This window comes from Orcinus orca, chromosome 7, assembly GCF_937001465.1.
Source record: "Orcinus orca chromosome 7, mOrcOrc1.1, whole genome shotgun sequence".
In the NCBI taxonomy this organism is placed as follows: domain Eukaryota; kingdom Metazoa; phylum Chordata; class Mammalia; order Artiodactyla; family Delphinidae; genus Orcinus; species Orcinus orca.
In genome coordinates, this window is record NC_064565.1 from 76,518,637 (window position 1) to 76,537,063 (window position 18,427).

The window sequence follows — 18,427 nt, forward strand, 5'->3', positions numbered from 1 at the left end:
CAAGGATTTGAAGTAAAAGGATTTTTATTTGTTGTAGTAAATTATTTTTAGTACTGTGTAATTAGGGAAATACAGATTTAAATTTAAAGTTAAGATAGTGATACTAGTAAAAGATTTTTGGCTATAATTTGAGAAACTTGTTTTCCCGAATAAATTCTTAACACATAATGAAAATCATACTTACTTTAATATTAAACTGCTCATGAAATTATTTTTAAATAATTTAATATCTTTTATTCATATGAAAATTGTGTTCAGTTTTTGACTGATTACTATTATTTCCTATCCCAAAGTTGCAGATTAATATTGCTCTGAGGATGTGTTTTTTCGTTGTTTATTACCAAGAGGATAATGTCAGCTATCTGAACTTAGAATAAGCTTAGAAGAACTTAGAATAAGCTTAAGATAATGAATTTTATGACTGGTAATGAAGTTTTCCTCAGATTTCCAGGGGTAAAAGAAAAACCATAGTATCTACTCTCTATAAATTATATCCAAATATTGTGGACACATAAAAGGAAAGGAGCACCATAATAAAGGGTGCCCATTTTTCTATTTCCCAATACTGTGCTAGGTTTGCACCCCTTTGCCAGTTTCTTATTTGACCAGAGGGCAGACACCTGGCAGGGATTTGGGGTAAGGTCTGGGAGCAGAGAATAGAGCTTTCTGTTCTCTAAATTTAAGTGGCCTCTGTAGGGATCAAACTCTCAACCTTAGCTTTGGGAGCCACAAGATCTAATCAAATGAACTATTAAAAAGCTAAACAAACATAGCCAGCGAGGAACAGAAGCTGTTTCCAGGCCACAGGAGATTTATTCTTCCTACTTCTTTTGGGGAAGCTAAGGACTCCTGAGAGAGTTAATCCATTACTTTTTTTTCCAAGAGAATGCAGTGGTTCATATCAAATATTCATTTTTTTAGGTCACTACTTTTGCACATTGTACACTAATTTACTGCCTCAGTGCACTAAAATGCAACTCAGTAGCCTGAAAAGTTAATGCATTTTCATCAAATTCTTAAGAGGTATCTACATCTCTTGAGAAAAAATGGCCTTACATAATGCATTAGATTTGCCCATCATTAAAGATTAAGGAAAAACAGACACAAACCAGATGCCCTGAAAGGTTTCAGATATTGTTTGTTGTGGAGCAGTATTAGATCAGGCTTATAAAGTTTTATTTGTTTGGTAAATTTATTTTTCAGCATATAAATCTTTGTAATGTTATAATGATTGTAACATATGCTTCTATCTACTTCTGAGTAAATCAAATCTTTTTTTCTTTTAACTCTATTAGAATTGCATAGCAGTTGGGACCTCAGGTTCTGCAGTCAGATAGACCTGAGTTCAAATCTCAATTTTGCCACTTCTAACTATGTAATAATGGATGAGATACTTAGCTTCTCTAACCTTCAGTTTCCTCATAGAGTTTTGGAGGGGATGTAATTCAATAATACATGTAAATTGCTGAGTATTCTGCCTGTCACACAGTAAGTGATTGATAACTAGTACTTGAGTACTTGGTCTTTGTTTCATGCAGAGGGGTTTGAGATTATGCTTAAATTTATCCTCCACATGAACTAGAACTGCTTCAGTTTGTAGCTGCCAATTATCAATTCACGTAGGCTAGCTCTCTAGTAAAATGTTCTAAGGCAGCCCTATCACAAGGCACATTTCAGCTGTTTATTCTTACTACCTGGAATAGAGGAAACAAAGGTCGTCATTTCCACATGGTCGATGCTCATTACTCACGGATTCCATGTTTGCAAATTTGTCTCATTGCCGAAACTTATTTTTTACTCCGTAATCAATACTCATGGCGCTTTTATAGTCATTCACGCACATGCACAGAGCAGCAAAAAATTTGAGGCTTCCAACACACAGGATCCCAGTTCAGGTCAACCAAGGCAATTCTCTGCCTTGTTTCAGCACTCATGCTTAATAAGTGCCCTTTTTGCAATCTATATAGCACCATTTTTTTTCACATTTTTGCATGGTTTTTTTGGGGTGATTCTGCTGTTCAAAGTGGCCCCCAAGCATAGTGCTGAAGTGCTGTGCTCCTAGGCACAGGGAGGCTGTGAGGAAAAGTAAATAGAATGGTGGTTGCCAGGGACTGGAGGAGGGGTGGGGTGTGATGGGGGAAAGCCACTGTTCAATAGATACAGAGTTTTCAATTGGGAAGATCAAAAAGTTCTGGCGATGGCTGTTGCTCATGGTAGCACAACAGTGTAAATGTACTTAAGGCCACTGAACTGTACAGTTAAAAGTGGTTAAATAGTCAATTTTGTTATGTGTATTTTACCACAATTTTTGAAAAAGAAGGTTGTGATAGAACTTTGGGAAAAAATTTCCTTATGGAAAAATACGTGTGATATGAAAGCTTTGTTCAGGCTTCAGTTATAGGGCTTTTGGCTGTGAATCCAATGTTAATGAATCAGCAATATATATTAACTAAGATATTTTAAAACAGAAATGCACCTAAAGCAAGGTTATATATTGATTGGTTGACGAAAATGTGACCAGATGCTGACAGGATGTAACCTTGTGTTTCCCCTGGGAGCAGTGGCTCAGTAATCACTCATTCAGTGTCGGCAGTGACTTGATAGAACGTAACTACTATGAATATTGAGAATCAACTATATTCAATCAACGCCTCTAGACATCAGTAATGAATGAGTTAAGAGGTCCTCAAGAAGTTTCAAGAACATATACGCCTTCTCCAGTGTCAGTGACAGCAACCTTCCCAAGGCCCCAGAGCAGGAAGGTTCGCCAGCAGTAGGAACCTTCACCGTGGTCTGACTGCTGGAGGTCTGGCTTTGGCTGCTTTCATGAAGACAGGACTGTGTCATTAGGATGAGTGAGTAGAGAATTCCTTCTAGTTGATGGGAGGGCATGGCCGACCAGCTTTTTGGCTTTGTCTTAGGTTTGCCATCTTTGAAAGCAGTTTCTCACAGGAGTCAATTTAGGTGGCCAGTTCACCTCTTCACAAGACTTGTATTTTTCTTTCCCACTGTGCTTCTTTGTACTGGGTGGGCCTTACATTTCTGTAACCATAAGTAAGGTAGGAAGCAAACTTCTCTCTTCTCTCTTACAAATACCAGGGGGGATGTTTCAAAACAACTTTGAGAGTACAAGGCATATTTCCGAAAAAAACATTTATGGTTTTCCTCTTTGCAGTCTGGGAACTACTGAGTGCATTAACGTAAAAGCTTGCCAGAAGTTTAATGATGTGGCCAAAGAAAGGAGGAGACTAGGAATTAGAATAAGAATGAATCATGAAAAATTCAACTCTGCTGTGGGAAAAAAACAGAAAGTTGTATTTTATCTGATCACTCTTGCCACTTCCTTGTGATGATAGCCCTTTGGTAACACACTGTTCTGATTATGCTTAAGGCCAGAAAAAAATTGTCTAGTGCTCAACTCACATAACAGCATGAGAGAGGTAGTCATCTCACAGTGGCAATAGCTGATTATCCATGCTTTCAATAGATTACAGAACAAAAGTGAACAAAAACAAAAGTATCCTTGAGCCAGGGAGTAACAGTATAGGAGTAGCAGACAGGAGATCTGGAATATAGTTCTGGATTTGTTGCTGACATTTTATGTGACCTTGAATAAGTCATTTGGCAAAGCCTTCACTTATGAATGCATGTATGCATGTATGTATGTACTGTGGACCCTTGGACAACACGGGTTTGACCTGAGAGGGTCCACTTATATGCACATTTTTTGCTAAATGTGTACTACGGTACTACACCATCTGTAGTTGGTTGAATCCTCAGATGCAAGAACCTTGGATACAGAGGGCTAACTGTAAAGTTATATGCAGATTTTCAACTGGAAGACCAGTTGGCACTCCTAACCCCTGCGCTGTTTGAGTGTTAACTGTATTAATTCATTTATTATTTTATGAAACATTCTAATGCCTATTGTGTGCCTGGTACCATGCTAGATTCTGAGGAGAAAACAGTGAGCCAGACAGAAACAGTCACTGTCTTCGTGAAGCCTACAATCTAGTCTCTTCAATATAAAACAGGAAGAAATTTGATGAGCTGTGCCATTTAACTTGAGGTGTATCACCTAAAACAGTAGTTCTCAGACTTCTTGGTCTCAAGATTCCTTTACTCTGAAAAGTTATTTAGGATCCTCAAAAGCTTTTGTTTGTGTGGGTCATATCTATCAATATTTAACATGTTATAAATTAAAAATGAGAAATGTTAGAATACAGATACATGCAAGCATATATTCTGTTTGCTGACAAAGTGATGATGCCGTCACATATCACGGAGCCTCCGGAAAAACCCCACTATACATATAAGAAAAAATGAGAGTAGCAAGAAAATATTAGCATTGTTATGAAAATAGTTTTTACTCCACAGACTCTCTGAAAGGGTCTTTACTCCAGGGATCCCCAGACCACACTTTCCCCCAAAGTAATACATTTTATATTGCTTCAGTTGAATTTTTTTCCTCTCTAACTTGAAGTCCTCTCATCTTAATATCTGTAGTTGTACTTTTTTTTTTTTTTTTTTTTTGTGGTACATGGGCCTCTCACTGTTGTGGCCTCTCCCGCTGTGGAGCACAGGCTCCGGAAGCGCAGGCTCAGCGGCCATGGCTCACGGGCCTAGCCGCTTCGCGGCATGTGGGATCCTCCCAGACCGGGGCACGAACCCGTGTCCCCTGCATTGGCAGGCGGACTTTCAACCACTGCGCCACCAGGGAAGCCCCTATGGTTGTACTTTTAATGAGACCTCAAACATGGTTATTTTTAGACACTGTATTTATTTACTGATATATAATTATTGCCAAGAGCTGAAATATAAATTTTATTGTTTTATAATCACCAACTACTAACTTGTAGGTTCTCTAGAGGACATTTGCACAACATTTGTCAGTTCTAGGGTGTAGGCTGCAATCTGGTCTTGAGGGATTTCTTTAGTTGGTTTTCAGGTCAGTCTTGAGGTGATAACATTCATATTATGGCAGTGTGTCATAATAATGTCCCAGTTAACAAAACGTTTGCATTCCATTGTCCTTTAGAGGTAGTATTAATTCAGGAAAGCTTCAAAATGTGCTTTCTCTCTTCCTTCCTTTCCAAAGTGGGAACTCTAGTTTATTCATTATACATTTGAAATACAAAGAATAAAAATTAAGTTTTAATTTTGCTTCCTCTTTTTTCCATTGAAAAGAGACTAGACTCAAAAGACTTAGTGTTAATTATATAGATTATTACAATTCTCAAATGTGTTTACTGATAACTGAACCAATAAATGAATGAATGTCTCCTTAAATACAAGAAAGTTTGACTTTCTAATTTTTCAGTAGGTATAGTTTTATATTCATAATATATTGTTATGTTTATATTTATAGACTTTGTAAATGGCTCTTGTTGTGTTTTCGGGTTGCTCTGTGGTTCATAACATTTCTATTGTGTTCCCTCTTACTCGCCCTCGTAGAGAGTACCAGTACTGGGAGGTCCCTGTGTGTTCTTGCCACCTCTAGCAGTTCTGTGCTAGCACACCGAACACTCGAACATTCCACTGGAACTTTTGCATTCAAAGATCTGTGACTATGCAGAGACACTGTGTAGCTATTAACAAGACCTTGCTAGGGAGTGACCATGCTTGCTGTGATACCACTATTTAAGACTACCAGAGCCCTTACCCAACACAGGTTCTATTTAGTTCAAATTGAGTCAAAAGCAGCCAGAGAGCAGAAAAGAAATCTCAAAAGGGCAGTGTGTGTGTGTGTGTGTGTGTGTGTGTGTGTGTGCGCGCCTGTGTAGGCAAGGCAAAGGCCGAACAATCTTCTTGGCCTTGACCCGGTAGGGAGACTGTGAACTGATTATACGTGTTACAGTCTCCTCCTTATCCATATTCTTTGTTGTAAAGTACTCCTTCTCTCCCTGCTTTCTCCTTATACCAGCAGGAAGGCATTTTCCCCTGAAACTGGGATAGAGTTTATTGCCTCAGTTTACCCCAAGGCATAGCTCCTTGAATAGCCAACCAGGTGGGCCAGAAATCAACCTATTTCCCAGAATGCTCTTTCCAACCAACCTTAGCTTCCCAGGGGTGTCTATGAGTTCCATAAGTAATTTCAAAATGTATACGTAGTTTTTAAAATTAATTTTTATTGGAGTATAGTTGACTTACAATGGTGTGTTAGTTTCTGCTGTACAGCAAAGTGAATCAGTTATACATATACATATATCCACTCTTTTTTAGATTCTGTTCCTGTATAGGTCATTACAGAGTATTGAGTAGAGTTCCCTGTGCTATACAGTAGGTTCTTACTAGTTATCTATTTTATATATAGTAGTGTGTATATGTCAATCCAAATCTCCCAATTTATCCCTCCCCCCCCCTTTCCCCCTTGATAACCATAAGTTTGTTTTCTACATCTGTGACTCTTTCTGTTTTGTAAATAGGTTCATTTGTATCATTTATAAAACCTAGTTTTTGATGTATATTCTGGATCATTCAGATAACCACCTTCTATTTTTGATGTCTTCATTTTATACAGTGGCTACAAATACAATGTCTACAGTGTTATTTTCAGAAGTGTTTACAATTGAGTTTTTTACTATACTCAAGTTGGCTTCAAGTGTCATCTAAAGTGATAGGGGTTGACTTTTATCTATGAGAGTTCTCGAAAAAATTGTTTTTCCTTGAGAATGAATCTTTACATTATTCAATCTTTGAGGACCTGGCTCAAATAATTTCTTTATTGTATTAATAGAAAGTAAGCATAGCTACTTAAGTCCTTTGCCCAAAGGCAGTGGCCGGTGTCTGGAAAAAGCCCGTGATTCACTAATTTTAGCCCCTTTTACTGGACTTGAATTTTATTTTTGTTTTTGTTGAATGTACATGCAGTGAGATAGCATGCAGGGATGTCTCAGATTCCTTGATATAATATATAGCAGTCTCTAGTTGGACTTTCAAATTTGCTATACCTACATGCTCACTTTTTTTTTTTTTTTGGTACGCGGGCCTCTCACTGCCGCGGCCTCTCCCGTTGTGGTGCTCAGGCTCCGGACGCGCAGGACGCGCAGGCTCAGCGGCCATGGCCCACGGGCCCAGCCACTCCGCGGCATGTGGGATCCTCCCGGACCGGGGCACGAACCCGTGTCCCCTGCATCGGCAGGCGAACTCTCAACCACTGCGTGACCAGGGAAGCCCCTACATGCTCACTTTTGGTCTAAACTTCCACACCATTGCCCACCTCTCTGGATTAAGAAGGCACAGAAACTTCTGCCTGCAGTTATACATTTGTCCCCGAGTTTAATGAAGTAAAATTTTAAAAATTTACAAATGAGAAACTGAGTATAAGAAGTTCATTTTCATTATTTTTGATGACTGATTTCCTTCATGATGGTTTTATTTATCTTAGAACAAGCACATGGTTTCTGGAGCAGGTGACAATATAGATTGAATTGGCACAATTACACCTTTAGTTTTGAAATATTTACCCTCCCTTATTATTAAGATAAGCCTTCCAGCAGACAACCACTCCCCAAGAGAAAATCTTGCAATTTTCAGGGTTTTATTCTGGGGGAACTTTGGAAACCATTGACTCAATACAGAATATGTCTCAGCACATAAAAAAAATGTTTTAATTTGTTTTAGATTTAGATTTTAAAGTCTTAAAACACTTTAAAAAAATTAACTCCCTCTTTACTCAGTGACTTGGAAGTAGTGATAGCCATGAAAGAATTCAGTTTTTTCAAGAGTATTCAGAAAATGTTTTCTTATTTCCTTGGAATTGCCTAAAGCATTGTTTTTCATAATTCGCAGAATATTGGTTTTCAGAGGCATTCTGTTTCCAAATTCTTGTGTAAATTCCTAGAAAGACCTCTCTAAAAATTTATTCATTTGTTTATTTATTCATTTATTTGTTCATTAAACATTTACTGAGCACCTGGTTTGTGATAGAGACTATGCCAAGAACTAGAGACAGGAAAAAAAAAGATGCTTTTTGTCTAAGGAAAAAAAAATTGAATTTTAGTAGATTATCATATCTAATGTACTCCTGAACAGATGGAGAAACTGAGGTCCAGAGAAAGGTTACATGACTTAAATTAGAATTAAATTAAAAACAATTTATTTGATTCACAAAGGCAATTTGCATTGAAATACTTTGGAAGCACCAGTACTTCTCTTATATTGAGTTAGGAAGTTTTTTAATATTCTAAAATTAACAAATAGGGTCAGTGCCCAATTTCCTGGGTCAACGCCACAGTGGTGCCCTTTGTTCTTGGACCCAGTCCATAGTCTGGCTTGGCAACTGAAAGACCCAGTGACCTGAGTTTGGCAATTAGTGTAGGGGTTTTAGTGTCTACTGACTAAAAGTACTTTGTATACCCATTTGCTCAGATATTAGGTGTTAGCCTTTTGTTACAGAACATTACTACTTCTGTCAAACTCATTTTTCGCTATTTTGAATTATATATTTACATTCTTGAAATTTTAAATTAATAAGTCAGAAGTTTTTAGTAATTTTAACTATAAAAAGTTCTATCTGACTTTCTTATTGGTTTAAAAATAGATACAATCTTGAATTACAGTAAAAACATTGTCATTTAATGTGAATGTCCATAAACATGAACATTCTGGCCCCTGCTGGGAGCTCTAAGAACTACATCACCTGTACTATAAATTTTTCTAAGGGACTTCAGGTTAAACCTTGAATTCAATTTTATATATCTTCCTTCTTTTTTTATAACATCCCAGAATTTACTGATAAAATCCATAAGTAAGGCATTACTATTATTAAGAATCAAAATCTGTGTTAAATATTGGACATTTTTACATGTACAATGAATTTATATCCACTGTAATACAATCAAATATTCTACCTTAATTTTAAATATGAATAAATCTAATATTTTCCATCATCACTCAGACTCAGAGGAGAAATCCAATGAGAGAACAGGTGAAATTTATTTATTTATTTATTTATATTGGGGTATAGTTGTTTTACAGTGTTGTGTTAGTTTGTACTGTACAGCGAAGTGGAGTTCCCTGTGCTATAGAGCAGGTTCTTATTAGTTATCAGTTTTATACATATTAGTGTATATATGTCAATCCCAATCTCCCAATTCCCGCCCCCCCTGCCCCACTCCGCGCTGCTTTCCCCCCTTGGTATCCATCGGTTTGGAGAACAGGTGAAATTTAAATACTTGATAAAATGTGGTAAAGACTCTGCTTAGAATTTCATTTCATCAAATATTTATTTAACACTCACTGTTTGGTTGTGGGTAGGTGCTGAGTATATTTATGTACAACATTGCCCTACCCCTAGAGAGGAGTGGGTAATAGTTATAAACAGCACTTGAGCAAGTGCAAAGTTATGGAATAGAGTATGGACTAAGGGCCAAACCAACCGTTTCTTGGGTGTAGCTGGAATGGTAGGTACATGGGATACTTACTAGTACAAAGTGGAGAATAAATAGGAGACTGGAAACAAGATTATAAAACCTCCCCTCTCTAAAACCTATGAATAAATAAACACATTTGCCAGCCAGTAACTGTGAGCTCTCTGACTTTGGACAAATTAGGAAACCTTCATTTCCTCATCTGCAAAATGGAAATGTTAGTCAAGTTGTGAGGACTACATGAGATAATAGTGTAAAGTACCAAGAACAGTGCCTGGTGCCAAGTAAGTGCTTAATATATACTGAATATTAAAATCATTATCAATATCTAATAACAATAATACCAGTAGTGCCTAACAATATTCATATCACTAATACTGATTTGTATTAGATATATTTTTTAAATTGAAACTTTATAAATTTAACTTTTGTAAAGGGAGGGATGGGTATATAAGATGTACACAGAGGAAGATCTAAAGCAAAATGACGAAAACTAGAGAGAAAAAAGTGTGAAAAGGTCTGCCAAGCAAATGCTAACAAAAAGAAAGCTGGGGTCATGATATTAGTCAGACAGGATGACATTTAAGGCAGAAAGTATAATACAAGATGAAGGAGGAAATGTTATGATGGTAAAGGGTCTACAGAAAGGATATACCTTTCATAAATCTTAATCACTGAATAATATTATACTAAAAATACATGAAGAAAAACTTCAGAACTACAAGAAAGATGATCAGAAACAAAATAGTAGTGGCCTAATTTAATTCACTTCATGAATCAAGCCATCAAAATTTGGTAAGGATGTATTTGAACAGTGAAGTCAGTGAGGTTGATGAAATAGATATCCTGTTAACTGAAAATCAATCTTATTTTTAAAAGCTCATGAAACATTTACCAAATTGACTATACGTTGGCCTGCATACACACACACACACACACACACACACACACACACACACACACACACACACACACACACACACACACACACACCTCAATTAATTCCAAAAATTAGAAATAATCCAGACCACATTTTCTGAAAACCATGAAATTTAACAAAAAAACGAATGACCAAAATAAAAGTGAACATCTCCACTACTTGGAAATATGAAAACTATTTAAAACAACCTTTGGTATAAAGAGGAAATAAAACTGATATTACAGAATGTGTACAAAATACTAATTAAAACATTACACACCAAAACCTGTAGAATATGACCGCTGTGTTCAGATAGTCATGGTTTCAAACATGAACACAAGAAAGAAGAAAAATAACATAGTATTTAACTCAAAAAAGTAGAAAATGAACTACAAAACAGACTGCAGATTAAACCTTAAAAAGCAGAAGAGAAATGAAAAGGTAAAATCAGAAACAGCAAAGCAGTAGAACTGGTAATATGAACCTATGGCCTGTTTCCTTAAGGAGAAAAAAAAAACCCCAATACACTAGCTAAGCCAGTCAATATTAGAAGTTCCAAAGAAGGCACAAATATTCTAAATCAGAAAGGAGAAAGAGAAATGATATACAGACTCCGTGAGAGAATTAAAGAATTAAAAGAGTATACTGCAAAATTATTATGCAAATAAATTTGAAGACCTGTGTGAAATTAATATATAGATTGTCTAGAAAAAAACACAAACAAGGAAGAAAATGGAATAATTACCAGAGAGCTACTCTCTGAAAAGCACCAGTGTATAGATGATTCTTCAAATAACATGCAGTATTTTTCAAAATAGTGGCTATATTAATACCAGGCAAAGCAGATTTCAGGACAGGGAATATTACCAGATATAAGAGATAGGCATTTTTTTTACTGAAATAGAATACTATAGAGTGCATACTCATAGAGCAAGTATTACTATTTGAAACTTTTGTTACAGTGCATGTGTTTATGCCAGATCTCCTTTTAAAGATGCATTTCTTACTCTGGGTCACAATAAAAATACCCTGAAAGCCACTGTTCTAGAATTTTAGTAAATTAAAGAGTAAAAATAAATTCAGAAAGCTTACCAAAAAATTTAAATTTAATTTAAATTTAATTTAAATTTAATGTGGATGCTAACACCAAAAAATTTAAATTTAATTTAAATTTAATTTAAATTTAAATTAAATTTAAATTTAATGTGGATGCTAACACCTGGCAATGAAAGCAAGAAAAGAAAACTGACCCAAAATTTTAAATTAATATTAGCAAGTAGAATTCTGCAGTACATTGAAAGAACAATATCCTGTAATGAAGACCAGTCATTCCAGCAGTGCGAACAAGGTTCAATATCTGAAATCTCTTTCAACATATTATTAGGTATTTAGAAAGAGGGGGAAAAAACAAGATCATCTTAATTTATTCCTGTAAAGCCCTTGATAGAGTTTAAATAGGAGTCCTTTAATTAGGACCATTCCTTATTTAAAAACTTTCAGTAAAATACTAGTAGATGGATATTTTCTTGAAGTGATAAACCAGCATTAATGCTCATGATGAAACACTGTGCATATTCTCATTAAAATCAGAAGTATGCTAAAGGTACCTTCAGCCATAACTATTACTTGTTACTTTTCTGGAATTATTAGCCAACACAAATACACAAGATAATGGAATAAGGCATACATATAGGACAAGAAAAGGCAAAGTTGTCATTATTTTTGCAGGTGATATAATTTAATGCCTATAAAATATAAATAATTGACAAAAATATGTATATTAAATTCAGTAAGGTGGTATATTACAAAACGAATGCACTCTGAAATCATAGATTTTCTTTATACAAAAAGTAGTCAGAAAATATAATGAACAAAAAAGATGCCATTCAAAATAACAGCCCAAACTAAGCCAAGGCAAATGAAAACACCCAAGGAGAGAATTCAGCTAGAAGTATGCAGGCCCTACCTTGCTAGTTCTTAACCCTGACTGGGGTTAAGCTCTTAATAAATACAGAGCTCCTGTGCTCTACTCCAAACCAGTTAAGCCTTTGCTGATGGGGCCTAAACATCTGTATTTTTTTAAACTGTCTAAGTGATTATAATGTACAACCAGGGTAAAAAACCACTGCTCCATATGAAGAAAATATTACAACTCAAATAATAAATGGAAAGACATACCCTATTCTTGAATAGGAAGACTCAATGATTTATAAATGTCGTTCTCTTTAGTCTATAAATGCAAAGTAATTTCCAATTAAAACATCAGTTAATTTTTAAATGTAACAAATATTTCAGAATAGCTAGGTAAATGTTGATAAGAAAGAGGAATGAGAGGGAATTAGCACTAATGGATATGAAAACATTTTAAGGACCGGTAATTTAAAATAGCACGGTATTTATAGAAGAATAAAAAGAGAAGTGAAACAGAAAAAAAGAATGAAAAATAGACACAAGCATGTAAGAAAACTACTTAAGTGATAAAAGTGTCATTTTAAGTTAGGCCATTAAATAGATGGATTATGTATTGGCATTGGGACAGATATAGCCACATGGACCCCCGGCCACTAGATTGTAATCTCCAGGAAGATAGGAACAATTTCATATTCATCAAAAATTTAAATCTCAAAAATGAAACAGTATGAGAGTAAAATGTGAGTGTTTTTTAAATACCATAATGTAAATTTTGGACTGGATATCATATAGTCCAAGGATGTGTAGGTCCATGAATTAGTTTGAGGTTTTCGTTGCCATGATGAAATTTAAAATTAGCTAGGCCTATTTATCAATCTTTTCTATCGTAACTTGGTAAATGTGCCCAGATAAAAGTTTAAATTTCAGCATGGCAAAGAAAACATCAAACAAAGTCATGCACAATACAAAATATTTTCCAATTTTCTTGTGATTATTTCTTTGACCTCTTGATTATTTACAAGTATGTTGTTCAGTTTCCAAATATTTGGAGATTTTCTAAATATATTTTTGTTACTGATTTCTAGTTTAATTCTATTCTAATCAGAGAACATACTCTGTATGATTGCAATCCTTTTTCATTCTTTGAAGCTGGTTTTATGGCCTAGCAGATGGTTTATCTGGATGAATGTTTCAGGAGCACTTGAAAAGAATGTGTATCCTGTTGTTGTTGAGTATAGGGTTCAAGGTGTCAATTAGGTCAAGTAGGTTGTTTAAGTTATGTATAACCTTACTTATTTTCTATCTACTTATTCTGTCAATTACTAGGAGAGGAGTCTTGAAGTTCTGTCAATTTTTGCTTCATGTATTTCGAAGCTCTGTAATTGGATGAAATACATATCTACAATAGTTATGCTTTCGTGATTAATTAAATTGACTTTTTTTGTGGTTATGAAATGTCCCTCTTTATATCTGGTAATATTCCCTGTCCTGAAATCTGCTTTGCCTGGTATTAATATAGCCACTCCAGGTTTCTTAGGATCAGTGTTTGCATGGTGTATCTTTTCCCATCCGTTTACTTTCAACCTATCTGTGTCTTTATTTTTAAAGTGGGTTTCTTGGGAGTTCCCTGGTGGTCTAGTGGTTAGGATTTGGTGCTTTCACTGCCATGGCCTGGGTTCAATCCCTGGTCGGGGAACTGAAATCCTATAAGCCATGTGGTGCAGCCAAAAAGAAAAGAAAAACATTACAAAAATAAAATAAAGTGGGTTTCTTGTAGACCAGATATAATTTGGTCTTGCTTTTTAAATCTAATCTTGCAACCTTAGCCTTCTATTGGGAATATTTAGATTATTTACATTTAATGCAGCTATCAATATGGTTTAAGTCTAGCACGTTGCTATTTGTTTTCTATTTGTCACACCTGTTCTTTGTTCCATTTTTCTTCTTTTTCCATCTTCTTTCATATTGAGTACTTTTTAGTGATTTATTCATTATGCCTGATTGTTTCATTTATGTAGTGGTTGCTCTAGAGTTATATAATATGCATCTTTAACTTATCACAGTCTACCTTCCAATTAATTATATTTACTGCTTAATGTATAATGTAAGAACCTCATAACAATGTACTTCCATTTCTCCTGTCCCATCCAGTTGTGTAGTTGCTGTCATGCATTTTACCTCTACCCGTGTTATATATTCCCTAATACATTGTTACTATTTTTGCCTTTAACAATTAATTTTATTTAAAAAGTCTTTATGTCTATGCATATATTTATTAATTCCAGCACTCTTCATTCCCTTGTGTAGACCAGGATTTCTCACACTCAGCACTATTAACCCTTTGGGCTGGATAGTTCTTTGCTGTGGGTGGCTGTCCTATGCATTGTGGGATGTTTAGCAGCAGCCCTGGCTCTACTTATTAGATGCCAATAATAACTCTCCCCCAAGTCATGCTAACCAAAAATGTCTCCAGACATTGGCAGATGTTACCCAGGGGACAAAACTGTCAACAGTTGAGAACCACTGGTGGAGATTGAAGTTTCTATATGAAATCATTTTCCTTCAGCGTGAAAACATTTTTTGAACATTTGTTTTACTTCAGGACTGTTGGTGAAACAGTCTTTCAGGGGTTTTTTGTCTCAAAAAAAGGCATTTTTCACTTTTATTTTTGAGGGATATTTTCACTGGGTGTAAAATTCTCTATTACCATTATTTTCCTTCAAGTATTTTAAAGATGTCCTTTTATTGTCCTCTACATTGCATTGTTTCTGATGAGACATCAGTGGTAATATTTATCATTGTTCTTGTATGTAGTATGTCTTTTTCTTTGACTACTTTTAAGACATTTTCTTTATCATTGGTTCTCAGCAGTTTTAATATGGTGTGCCTTGATGTGGTTTTCTTTCTGTTAATTCTGCCTGTGGTTCATTGGCTTTTCTGGATTTGGGGGTTTAGAGCTTTCATCAGTTTTGGAAAAAATCTAACCATTATTACTCATATATTTTTTCTTCCCTATTCCTTTCTAGGACTGTAATTGCACATATATTAATTAGACAATTTGATGTTGTCCCACAGGTCACAGAGGCTCTGTTAATGTATTTTTCACTCTCTTTTTCTCTGTGTGCCTCAGTTTTGACAGCTGTTTGCTATCTTTCTGGATCATTGATTTTTTTTTTTTTCTGCAGTGTCTAATCATCTATTAATCTCCTCAAATGACATTTTCATTTCAGATATTGTATTTCATCCCTAGAAAATCCATTTGTTTTTTTTTATATCTTCCATTTCTTTCCTTATTATGTTCATGTTTTCTTTTAAAACTTTGAGCATATTTATAATGACTTTTAAAATTCTTATCTCCAAATTCCATCATCCATGTCTTTTTTGTGTGTGTCTATTATATGGATTGTTTTTTTCTCCTCATTTTAAGTCACATTTTCATGCACATTTGTATGTCTGCTAATTTTTTATTGGATGTAGGGAATTGTAAATGCTATGTTATAGAGTGTCTAAATATCATTGTCTTTCTTTAATGAGTGTTGAAGTTGGTTTAGACAAGCAGGTAAGTTACTTGTAGATCAGCTTGATGTTTTTGAGGCTGACTTTCAAGTTGGCTAGGGTGGGTCTACAGTAGCCTTTAGTCCAGGCCTAGTTTAATCTAATTAGGAACATATGACCTATTTGAGGTCATTTAATGCCCTGGATACTCAACAAGCCTTCTACTCTGGCTGGTCAGAACTTGGAGCCCTTTGTGACCTTGCAGAAGTGTTCAACTTACAGTTCCCTGGTTGTTCTTTGCCTGGCCCATAAAGTTTAACTCTATTTATTTGCAGCCTGTTTCAGATTCAAGGGAACCCTGTGCAGATTTCTGGAGTCTTCCTTTGAATAGCTCCCTCCTCTCTGGCACCCCACCCCACAACATCCAGCGTCCTCTGCCTCCCCTGTTTCTGATCTCTGTTTCCCCAACTTAGCAAGATTATTGTACTCCGCTTGGCTTCACTTCTCCGCATTGTGATCCAAAATGTGCCTCCAGGGCAATTTTATGGATCATTCATTTGTTTCCCTTCTCTTAGGGATCACAGTCTTATTCTGTCTGTGTCCAGTTTCTGAAAGAGTTGTTTTGTATATTTTATCCTGTTTTCTAATTGTTTACAGCAGGAAGGCAAGTACAGTACCAGATAACAAATGTGGCCTGATGTAGAAGTCCCCTTGGAAGACAAACATTACAAAGAGGGGGAAATGAAACACTTATGAGGGGAAGAAGGCTAAATTTCTCTTACCTTCAGTTACCCTTAAGAATAAGAAAAAAGTTAACAACCCATTAGAAAAATGACAAAAAAGAAATACAAATTTCCAATAAACCCATGAAAAGATGTTCAGCCCCACTCATAAGTAAGAATAACATCAAAATGTCAGTGAAATACCATTTCTCATTCAAGTGCTAGAATAGCATTGGAAAATAACCCCCTCTTTCCCTCTTGGTGGGGGTGTAAATGTTAATTTTTATCCACTTTGTAGGGCATTTTGACATTTTCTTTCAAAATTTTAAATGTGCCATGCCCTTTGACCCAGCAATTATGTTTTCTAGGATTTTCCCCTCAGATCAACTTGCACAAACTCTCAAAAATATTTGTAGAGTATGTAATATTGAAAAGTTGAAAATACCCTACATGTCCAATAATTAAAAATAAATTAAATTAATTATAGTATATCCAGGCAAATCTATGTGTATATACTGATGTAGAAAGATGAATATAATATACTAAGTAGAAAAAGCAAAATTTAGAACAGATTTTATAACTATGAAAAAAAGAAAAGTTACATTTAATATACGTATGCTTTCTCCGTAGATATTTCATCTAATCCTATGACTTTAATATTAAATATTTGCTGATGTTTGCTCCAGACTCACATTCAACAGTCTGTTACATCCCTTTTGGATAGTTGATACGAATTTCCAATTTAACATGCCCAGTTACCAATACTCTCCTCCCCACCCAGTCCTCTCCATTTCACTACATGGCACCATCACTCAACCACTTGCTCACGTCAAACATCTGGGACTCGAGGAATTTTTCTTGATAAGTTCCCAGCTCCACACTGTTCAATGGCAATAAAGGAGTCAGAAAGCTGGAAGGTTAATCGACTGTTTCTTGGTTGAGGGATAATAAAATAGCTACCACTTTTTTTAGCTAGCAATAAATTAGTCACTGAATCAGATACTTCATATACATTATTTCATTAATCCTCACTACATCTATAAGGCAAGCGTTATTTCTCCATTTTATAACTAGAGTTTAAGATTTCAGGTGATAATGCTTTAATGAAAAGTGAGGGGTGTGTGTGTGTTAGTGTGTTTATGTAGAAATCCTCTCATGTTTCTCTTTCTTTGTTGCAGCCCATAGGTCCTGCCAGAAGACAGTTACCAGGTACTATAGATATCCTGAGAACACCAGTATGGTCCCAAGGAAGGTGCTAGTGGAAGCATATCAGGCACTTCCTATGAGGTGCTGATTCTCACAGCTGGTGTGTGCAGATAGGCCTCAGATCTCACTCTTAACCATTTCAAATTCTGTGATTCAGAATTCATTCTTCCTCAGTTATATAAAAAGTTGTCCTTCTTCCTCAGTTATATAAAAATATCAGCTGGCTCTATGTGTAGAAGGATGTCATTTTTTAAAAAATAAATGTATTCAGCATGACATTATTTAGTCAGCAGAGTTGCAAGCGAGTTTTGAAAATTAATTTCATCAGATGCTGTGCTAAGTACCACTAACAAAAAAAAGTAATAAAGACGTGATGCCCCTGATGACCTCACATTCCAGTGGGGAAGACAGACTTGTAAACAGATATGTTAAAGTAGAAGGTGGTAAGTGCTCTTCTGAAGCTTGAGCAAAGAGCTGTCAGTGCAAAAGCACAGAGGACTCTGCCTCAGGGAGTCAAGAAGGTTTAACAGAATAGGTGACATTTGAGCTAGATCTTGAAGGATGGGCAAGGATTTGCCAGATGAATGAGATGATCTCTATATAAAGTGCCTAGTACAGGGCCAGGCAGTTGGGAGGACCCAATAAATCGTAACGTCTAGTTCCAGTCAGAAAAGTGTCCCAGGCAGAGGACACAGGTCAGTTCAATTCAAGAAGCATTATTGAGTACTTTGTATATGTCGGGCACCGTTCCAGACTTCTTAGCCCTTTGTGCCAGGCACATCCCGTGAGGACAAATAATTACA

At 35.7% G+C, this 18,427-nt stretch overlaps 1 protein-coding gene across 1 annotated transcript in view; it reads left to right on the plus strand.

Moving 5' to 3' along the window:
- Positions 1 to 18,427, plus strand: part of PMS1 (PMS1 homolog 1, mismatch repair system component) — a 596,068-nt gene that overhangs the window by 244,791 nt on the left and 332,850 nt on the right. The gene's annotated exons all lie outside the window — the stretch shown is intronic.